Source organism: Echiichthys vipera (genome assembly GCF_963691815.1).
Source record: "Echiichthys vipera genome assembly, chromosome: 20".
Classification (NCBI taxonomy): Eukaryota; Metazoa; Chordata; class Actinopteri; order Perciformes; family Trachinidae; genus Echiichthys; species Echiichthys vipera.
Window position 1 is genome coordinate 16417330 of NC_139845.1, and position 10687 is coordinate 16428016.

Sequence of the window (10687 nt, forward strand, 5' to 3'; positions counted from 1 at the left end):
AAAGCCCAACTCTGCTCCTGGAGAGCTACTGCCCTGCATGTTTAAGGCATCTTTCTGCTCTAAAGCACCTGATTCTAATTCCTTACTCGTTATAAAGCCTTTGACAAGCTTCAGCTGCTTGATAATGAGCAGGTCATTTGAGTCAGGTGTGTTACAGTAAGGAGGTACCTAACTTGCAGGGCGGTTTTGTGCAGTGTTCTGTTTTTAGGTTTTATCTAAAGCCGTAATTATTGGGCTACATCACTTCATACCCCCGTAGTTTCCAACTTGTGGAGGGGGGTTCGGGTCAGGTGAATGGCACAAACGGGTAAATGCAGAGCAGGAGGGGGTGGTGAAATTTGAAACAACTGCTTTAGTGATGCGGCATGAGGAACAGAAGAGAAAATATGAATATCCTTTCCTTTTTGATAAAGCTTACAGCTAGGGCTTACGAGCCCTTAGCAATGTTGTTATTTTTAAGCTGATTTTGTTCTGCTTAATTGTGCTGCTTCAGGCCTAGTCTGGCAGGGGATAATACTTTTCCAGATTCTGAGCTTCTCTCCTCTCTGTCTGTATCATTCATGTCTCATCAATGCATGTTACTAATTCAACTTCTTCCCCGGAGTTGTTTGTGCTTTGTCGTCTCTCAGGTCTCTGCTGATCGTGGTGGTGCCTGCTGCCGTGGTCCTGCATGACACTTCCTGCTACTATTATAATTTATAACCTTAGCTGTGCTTGTTTCTTCTATTCTGCTGTATTAAATGCCATGACATATAAGTCATATTCACATTACTATAGATATTATTATAGTTACTGGAAGTGTGTCTGTCTCTGTCTTTGTGTCTGTCTTTTCTCTCTTTCTCTCTCCTTTTCTTCCTCCCCAACCGGTGCAGACAGATGTCCGTCCTCCACAGAGCTTGGTCTGTCTGACGTTTCTGCCTGTTATAGGGAAGGTTGGGAATTGTTGGGTCTATGTTTATCATAGAGTGTGGTCTTTACCTACTCTGTAAAGTGTCCTGAGATAACTTTTGTTATGATTTGGCACTATAAATAAAACTGAATTGAATTGAATTGAATATGACTAGGGACTGGCTAGAGTTGTGACACTTCCAAAATAGGTCAATACACACCATTCCCCAAAGAGATGTACAATGTAGTACTATTTAGCAATAAAAAACACACTTATCCCCCTTCACAATCAGGTGTGAACAGGTCAGAGTGGCACCACCTTTGCTCATAGAAAATCTAAATCCGCTATAAGAGTACAGGTTTGTTTTATGATCCTCCACACACAAAAGGTTATGTATGTGTTCAGTCATTTAGAGTCACATGGAAAAGGGAAGGAAGTGGCGAGTTAGCTATGTGGCTTTTTCCCACGTTGTCTCAATTACAACAGTAAGTTGAGGGATTTGTGGCACACGGAATGACGTTTATTAGGATTGAAAGGACTGGAGATTATATCAGGAAATCCCCCTGGAACACTCACACATACACAAACAGCAGATCATCTTGATACTGCTAAACATCCTGGAGGAGAGTTAAGTACAGGTTTTGCTGGACAGTCAAACAGCAAAAACACAGAAATGTAGGTAAAATCTCTGAAACCCATGTGAATATTTTTGATATTTTTGGTTGTCATTAGATAACACTAAGAATCTATATTTGTTGTTGTATGGTATGTATGTTTTCTCCTGCTACTCTCCATTATTTCAGAAAACTCATTTTCCAGCGCGGATGAGAGAGGTTCAAGTAAATTACCATTGACAGACGGTTACCATTCACTGCGGAAATGTAGACGACTACTTCAACAGTAATTAACGCATGCTGGCATTTGGATCTCCATTTTGCTAATGATATGCATGGTATTAATTAAGCCTAAGTGATTAACATAACAACCGCTGGACAATGTCCTGGGGTAAGAGCAGGGCTGTTTTTCTTTTTATTAACTCTCCCTAATGGGTGGCCTCATTAATAAATCCTATCAGCCAGCTCTGCTAACCTTGACAAGTATTGTGAGTCATATTAAAAGTACTTTAGTAAAACTCTGCAGACTGAATTTAAAGCGGAGGAATATGTCAAGACAGTTAAGGACACAGGAACAGAAAAAGGCAAGAGAATTGTAGCAAACACAAGAAAACTGTGAAACAAAAATAAAACAAACATGAAAATAGAACGGGACCAAACAGAGTGAAAGACACAAAATGAAAATCAAACAACAACATCATGACATTTTGAAACAGACTACAGGACCAACTTGAATGGAAGCAAACTGGAGAGAACGAAGCAGAGAACACCACAACACATAATGAATGGGTTTGGGCAATATCAACCTATATGTTATTCAGGTCAACGTAATATATTTGGATTGCTCATGCATGACATCACACCAAGTTGACCAGTTGACAGGTTGTAAAACCATGAAATCCAACATTAGCCATGTTTACAGAAATGTATTTGAATGTGCATGCTGAAGATTCGCATTAGGAAAGCTTCATGGACAGGGAAAAATTAGATACAACTCTCCAATGCGCATAACATTATTTTACACTCACTTGAGGTCGATTTTGCCTTTTGGAAATTAGGGTTGACGTGCTAAATGGGATATGGAAACATCTTGCAGAATAAGGTCTTACGTAACTCACATGACTGATCAGCTGTTTCGCCTTTCAGCATCTTTGCGGGTATTCTCGTGTGACGTGTCTTTGTCCCCAGACCGCATTAAACATGGGCGATAGCCTACTAGCTGACATTAAAGAACAATTAAAACATGGCTAACTGAAACAGATTGTCGACCTCTGCATTTTTATCTGGTAGATGCGGTTAGATAAACAAGGTGACCTGTTTTGTTTCCAGTTAGCAACCTAGACTTTTCCTTCTCTGTTTACTTGCACCATGTGCAGCCTATAGCACTACCTTCTGATGAAGCTACACAGCCAGTTTATTCACCCCAAGCCAGTTGAATGGAAACACAGCTAGCTTAGTGTGTGGGGACTCTAGCCAGGTTAGCCATTGTTAGCTATTCTGGTTGATAACAACAGATAATGCTGTATTTTGTGCTAATAAAAAAACTGTAGCAACATCTCTGACTTCCGCGTTCAACTGGAACACACCATTAAACCTGCGTTAACTGCTGTCTTTGCCACTTGGGGCTCAACAAACACGTTAATATGGCGAATGCTAACACCTCATCAAGCAGACATGGAGCAACATTTGTTACATAGTTGAAAAATGTTCACCGGCTAGTTGCTAACTTTCTCTGTCTGCTGTTTCAGAGATTTTGTTTCTGAAAACAGCTGCTTCCTGCAACTGGAAATGGCCGATGAGAATCGTGAAAGTGTACCAAAACAGTAAAGTGGTAGGGCGTAGAACCAAAAACTATAAGCTGAAAGTTGCTAAAAAAGTTTGTCAAGCTAAGGGAGAAATAAGTTCCCTGTGAGTTTGTCAGTACAAGAGACACCTTTTACATTACACATAATCATTTCAATTAGTGCAGCTTCAAGACAAGGGTTAAAGTTGCAGAGTGAGTCAAAACAAGAGTCTGACATTTAGTGGTGATGTTTTTATCTGCAAGTCATTTTGTTGCTGGAAAAAATTCCCCCACCCTACATCACAAGAATTTAGTCAAAAGGGGTCAAAGGAGTGGTTTGGAGACCGGGCTCAAGTCCTGCGGCCGTGTGAAGTCAGCTAAGACCGACATCTTTCCTGCCTTTGAATTTTTTTGTCATTGAAAACACCAAGGACATTGGAGGATCACCTTGTTCTTCTATCCGCCCCATTTGAGAGATGTGGCCGGCCTTCTCTGAGCCGAGCAGGCGGCAGGTGGGACTTCCAATTCATTGAACGGAGGAGCGGGAGATTGCCTGAGGGTTCGACTCCCCTCTCTGGTGAGCCAATTTAGCTTGACCTCTTGTCCAGTCTCCTGTGTCGTGAGTCCAGATAACTGTCCTCCAATCTGACGGCTTTGTCACGGTTGAGTTCTGGCAGCGGCGGAGCAGCTGAACCTGAACACCCACAACCGGAGGGATTACCGCGCCTTCACTAGACCTGTGTGAGGGGAGGATTGATGCCTTTTTTGCTGACATTTGGCTGCCTCTGACATAGTAGATTAGAATTGGGACAGCAGAGTGGGCTGGAGAGGAGAATTAGCCCCTACTGCTCTGTAACTGGAAGGTCAAGGGTTTTTGATCCCTTGAACTGTCAGGGTGTCCTTGAGCAGCAACATTTAGAGTTTGTATTGTATTGATTTACTTAGTCAAAATCAGTCTTGAGTGTATTTGTTGTTGTTTGAGGTTCCAACTGTCCAGTTACAAGTGGACCCGATTCCGAACAAAGGTCATGCCACAAGATGCATACGCACTTGGTTAATTAGCCAGGTTATATATTTTGATCAAACTCTATTTGAAGCCTGGTACCAAACAAATGTTTGGGGCCCTGAGAACAGCAAGACTGTTGACAAACTAATGTCACAGTGTTGCTATTGATCATCACAGCAGAACTTTATATCTAAATGAGAACACATTTGAACCCTTGCAGCATTCTGTCTAATTATCTTTTCCCTGAGTAAACTTGCGCCGGCTGTACCTCAGCATGGGGTTCATTATTCAGGAGGACGAGGATGGCTCTGACCCCGTATCTTCACAGCACATCACACTCATTAGTCACCGGCGTGCCAGGCAGATCAGCCCGCTATTCAGCTTTTAACATCACACCCGACACCATTGATCAGCTCCTGGCTTGGGCACTTTTTACCGCCTGATCCAGCAGGCAATTAAAGAGTAAACTTTAAGCAAACACACAGCATATGACCTGAACACACTCTAGTTATCTCACACAGTCAAGGAGAAACACATTGATCTTCAAATGAACTTTGGTGATTTGAACAGTGTTATTTGCATATTACATTTGCTAAGATGGCCCAGTCAGATGTCATTTTAATCTTCAAATTCACCAAAACGTACAAGCATGTGTTAAAATCAGTTTGGTGCATGCCCACAAAATTTGTCTCTGGAAACAAATTGGAAACAGCATATTTTTCATATGCCCTGCCTTGATGCTTGAGAATCTACCAGCATCCCCTTCCCAAATCCAAACTGGAGGTTCATATGAAACCACTAGAGGTCACTCTGATGCTGCTTCCTGTTTCACACAAGAAGCCCTCTGGGTAAAACTTCACATTGCACTGGCCTTAATCCAATTTATTACCTGTATATTAACCTTACGAACTGACAACAGTATCACAATGTAAATATACAGTAAATCCTGTATTTACATACCTGTGCTTGTGAATACATTCACTAGAAGAAACACATTTATATTGGAGGTGTGGCAGTACAGTATAGAATGAATAATGTGTTTATCTTTAAAGCCCCCATTACATTAACAAACTGCGCACATTTAAGAGTGAACCTGAAAGCAGCACAAGACAAAACATTTCTTACTAAAAAGTAAATTATTCTAATGTGAGTTTAAGTGACTCATCTCACAGTTCATTAGTTAAGAAAACACTCTGATTGGGTTTGCCTCCAGGCCATGGCGACTTTTTTCAAGTTGTCTCCACTGGCAGTAAACTTTAGTCCGCATGATTCAAGACTTTGTTGCTAATAAATGCATGCGTGGACTGTACCACTGAGTACGAGGCACATCTCACTTTTAACTACAGCCTTTCCTCCCAATCCCACTGATCCTGTCACTCCCCTCTCCCCCCCTCAGGAAGACAAGAAAAAAAAACACATCTCTCGAAACCACTTCTGATGGAAAACGCAGCTGTTTGCAAGTTTGCTCGCTGAGAGAGCATGGAAACGGCCTGTAAGGCATGCTAACACAAGGGCACAGAGCTGTGGTTTCACATGGTTATACATGCTGCATGAGTCACTGACCAGAAACATGTCCCATACAGCATGGTGAGGCTCTGGTGACTTACTGTGGTGGGCAGGAACCAAAGACAATAAGCCAGGGGCTGCATAATAATGACAGCCAGTTATAAAAATGCATGTCAAATCCATGTGAATACCAAAAGAAGACCTTTAAAAATGTCATAAGGGATGAAAAGTCAGATTGTGATAGTGAAAGTTAAAATGACCCAAAAACCCAGAAACAGCATTGCATTGGGAGGAAGATGCAGTCATTACATTAGAAATACATTTTCCTGTAACAAAAGCCCGAAAATTACATTGTGTTTTATCAGAATTTGAGCCACGAGCTCCAATAAAAGATTAAAGCTGCTTTACTCAACATTTTTATGTAAACAATGGATGAAAAGACAGTGTATAATGTAGAAGGGGTCACTTGTAGTGAGAAACCCACAAAGAATTAACACCCGGCTCTGCAATTCACCTCAGATCTACGGAGAGTTTTAGTGTCTTTTAGCTCATTGTTTAGGTTTTACGACCCACAAATTTATTGTTGTGATTCAATCTCACTGGTCTCAGCGTAATTTCTTGATGCAACAGGCAGTTGTTTTTTGTGTCAAGGCTCTAAAAAGGCACAATACTTGCCCAGCACCAACCGGCCACCAGTTAGTGATTTTCAGGTGGACCTATTGTGGAGCATTCAGCAGTTATTTCTCTCAGGAGCTGGTGGAGACCAAAAAAGAGCTAAAAGGAAATGGACTAGTGGATTTACAGTCATCAAGTAGCGAAGAGCAGGACATTCATTGATTAATTCACCACAATTTACAGATTAACAGGGGATGAAAACAATTTCATTTTGGTCCCCTCTGAGAATGCCGTTTCTCCCCTAAAGCGTCCCCCCTTTCTCATCAGAACTGAGAAAATGTATTTATTTATTTTTGTGATGTGGTGAATAAAGACGTGTTTTTATGTGATGTCAGGGCCCATGTTTAAAATTCAGGCGAGCAAATTCTGACAAAGTACTCATGATGTGAGGGTGTTTCATCATTTGAGAGAAACAACGTGAGCTTTTTCTCCGAAAATTTGAATTGTTAATATTCCACTTTACCTCTTGCAGTGCCGCTAGCTCTCAGCTATTTTGTGGGTGTCAAAACGATCACTGCCACCATGGCAAGGTGATTAAAATCAGGTGTTACTGTATGATTGATGCAGTGTGGGCCACATATGTGCTGCTTTCACACTGGTAATTACAACACTTTCAAAAGATGTGGAATTCGCCTTTTGATGTATGTTCGCCTGCAAGGACTTTAAAGAACTCAACGGAGGACCATCTGGGACTGAAAAGAAAGTCGCTGGTGGGGGGAAAAAAGAGTGACATTAATGTTTGAAAAAGGGAATGCAGCACGCAGCAAGTTCTTTGGAGACCTTGGATGAGACTGCATTATGTGTCCACTCTCTGCTGGCTTTTGACCATGTACCTTGAATATTTCTACGGTTATTTATTGGCCATATAGTAGAAAAAAGAAGAAAAAAAAAGAAATGTCAGGTTTTGTGTCAGAATCCTTAAAAAGGAAAAGTGAAGGCTTCCTCCTAAACCCACCAATTTGCACAGATAAAAGCAATCATACAGGACAAAGCCTGTGCAGAAGAGGCACAGAGACCAATTTTACAACAGAAGCAGCATTAAATAGACCAAAATGCAATGCAACAAGACAGGTTGAATTCTGAGTGAGGAGGCGTGCTAATAACAGTGTTTTTACTTCCAAAAGTCTTGCTCTACTGATATGTATAGTGTGCTCTCATCATTGTCTCCTCCTACTCCTAAAAATGCTGAAAGCAACAGGTCCAGACATGTTCTCTGGGGAGTAGTTAAAAGGCATTCTGGGAAATGTAGGAACGGTCTAACCAAGGTGGAAGTTAATGATTCCTGTTGAGGACAATAAAATTACAACTTATTAGAAACATGACGGACATTTTCTTTAAAACTGTTCCAAAGTAGCCTCCTTCAGTATCCAGCAAAACCGTGACGTTTTTTTCTTCTTTTTCCATTCACTAATTAGATTAGTTTAATGAGATATAATTTGCACATAGATAAAATAAAGCCATAAAGTCCTTACCTAACAATAAAAATCCTCTCACATCAGCAAACTAATTTGCTTAAATCCTGCAAGTCCTTGTCATGAAACCGCTTAGGAATCCCAGACTTGAAGCAACATCTGGCTGGTTTTAAGAGTCATGGACAGTTTGCCGCAGGTGGTGGTGGGCGGGGGTTCATATGGTTTATATGGACCGTGGAAGTTTAAAAGGGTCAATACATGCAGATACAACACAAGTGTGGCTCATGTGGAGCTGGGGAAAGGGGAAAATGGCAGAATTTCAGGAAAGGTCGGCATTCTTTCCAGATTGAATAGATCTTTAAGGATTCTGTAACTGATTTTAGACATTGTCAGACCTATATCACAGAAGAGAATGTTTAAGGGTATCTACAACCAGTTTCAAGGAAGTTTTTGTGCTTGAAAAAGTGACCTTGTGATAGTTTGGTGAGTAAAACAGCCATAAATACCAACAGTTCTATTGAGAGGGGGGGAAAAGTCCTGTTTGAGGCCTGGATGGTGGAAATGATTATGTTCCCCTCGCGATGATGGAAAGTAATGCTCGGCAGCAATTTGTCCACCTGCACCTCTGAACAGCGGGCTTGGTAACAATTACTGGTCCAGGAAAGAAAACATTACAGAGTCATTACAATAATGATAGTAATTCAGACCAGGAGAGACGTAGCCTCTGCAGGCCTCCTCTCCTCCTTCTCTTTCTGACCCTCTTTTCCTTTCCCACCTATACCTTACCTTTCAATCTTAATTTATATACAAATTACTCCCTTTGCTCATTTAACTTTGAGTGTCTCTTTTATTCTCTAACACATGTCAGATGACCCTTTGCATTAATGCTTTGCTGCGATTGGAGTTTATAGCCCCATAAATCACATATAATACCCAGGAGACACACTTTAAGACGGGACAGGAATATCATAGGAATACCATAGGCTTAATAATTTTAAATGAGGCCACGCCATCAAAACATTTATTTCAGTCAACAGGAGCATATGAATATCCCCTGTCCTGACCAAGTGAGTGGGCACCATATAGACGACAAGGGGAGGTTCCAGCTGGAGCTCCCGCCTGCCAGGCAGAACTTATAACAGGCTTATTTATGTTTCAGAAACTCAACTGACGGTGCCAAGACATTATCCAAGACGCTGATGCAGTCGCCACACAGCGGCTGCTGCCATCCAGTCTGGAAAACATTTGAAAATCTTTGTTATGGAAAGAGCGCAGAGATGCCCGTCCTGGCACTGGGGGAAAGATGGCTCCGTTTTCCATCTGGAGCTCGCTGAGTCAGTGTGGGAAGACGTGTGTACGTTTTCAGCACAACAGAGCAGATGATAAAATAGCTTGTGAAAAAAAGACAAATGGCTGCAGTCACTCTTCTGGGTGGGCCTGCGAGCGCATGCCATATTAAAGCCTGTGAGGGATTATTTTTGTATTTCTCAGCAGTTTTTTCTGTAGTTAGACTGATATATGGGACCATTAAATAGGTGATATCAGTCAGGCTATAAAAGGCTAGCCAGCTTGGAAGATGCAAGAGCTTGTAAGTCACAATATTTCGCCGAGCTAGCTGGCTAGTTACAACGGTACAATACACGCACACAGTTTATTCAAAAGATGTATTTGTACAATCGACTCTGACAACAACAGAAAACAAGTGCACTTCCTTAAAAATGAGACCTTTAATGAGTCGTTATTTCATCAGTCTGGTGTTTCAGACTGATATAACTGTGACAATAAAACTCTTCTAATGCACAGAATATCATCTGCTTCAAACCAGAAATATCACTATAGCTAATCAAAGCAAACAGTTTTTAATGGCAGTTGAGTTCAGAGAGAATGAGCCAAAGACTAATAGTCCATCAACACTCCAGGCATTCTCTCAGTGCGTTGATCAGGCTCAGACAGCGCCGGTCTGAGGGGGAAAGTGGGAAATCCCCCCACCTCTTGTCGAGCTGCTCCTACTGATGTCGTAATTTCTCACTGAAACCTTAACCAAACAATAAATATTCGACAGCTCAGTTGTTCTAAAAAGCAGCGCTGTTTGCACAACACTGCCTGCACAACACTGCCTGCCAGAACACGCCCGAGGGGTTCACTGTGTGTGACGGTATCGGGCAATTTGATTGTCAGACGCCAGGTTTGGAAATGCAGTAGCTTATGGACCTCTTTATGCTTACAGAGATGCAAAAATGTGGCATTCTGGTGACAAATCCACACAAAATGCCTTTAAACGCACTTTTCGTGTCTACTTTTCAGGAGTTTAGATGCACTGAATCCTAAATCCACATGCGGAAAAAGCCAATGGGCCATATTGTACTCATTAATAACTGGCACACATGAAGAAAGTATGACTTAATTGCTATGAAATTCCAGCCAACATATAAGCTGCAGCAGTCCAAACGTTCTTTCCCAAAGAAGCTATTGAAAATCCAATTGAGATTTAGGCCAGTAATGAGATGAACCGCTTTGTTTGTAAGTGTTATTTCCCCTTAGTGAGACTCAATGCAGCACAGCAGGTTTCACAAACACCATTTGGCGGCTCTGGGTCTCAGCAAATAGTGGCGAGGTTAACTTATGAAAACACTCACACCCTGTTATCAGATTAGGTCTCTACAAAGAGCTCTCAGCATCAACAAAAGGGGGGTATTCTTCTTTTTAAAGAAAGGGGCTCGATTAGCACTGAGTCATGTTAGTCTTTCTCTTCTCCGTTTCCAACCCCGCACTCATTCCTTCATTTGCTTTCATTTGTTCGAG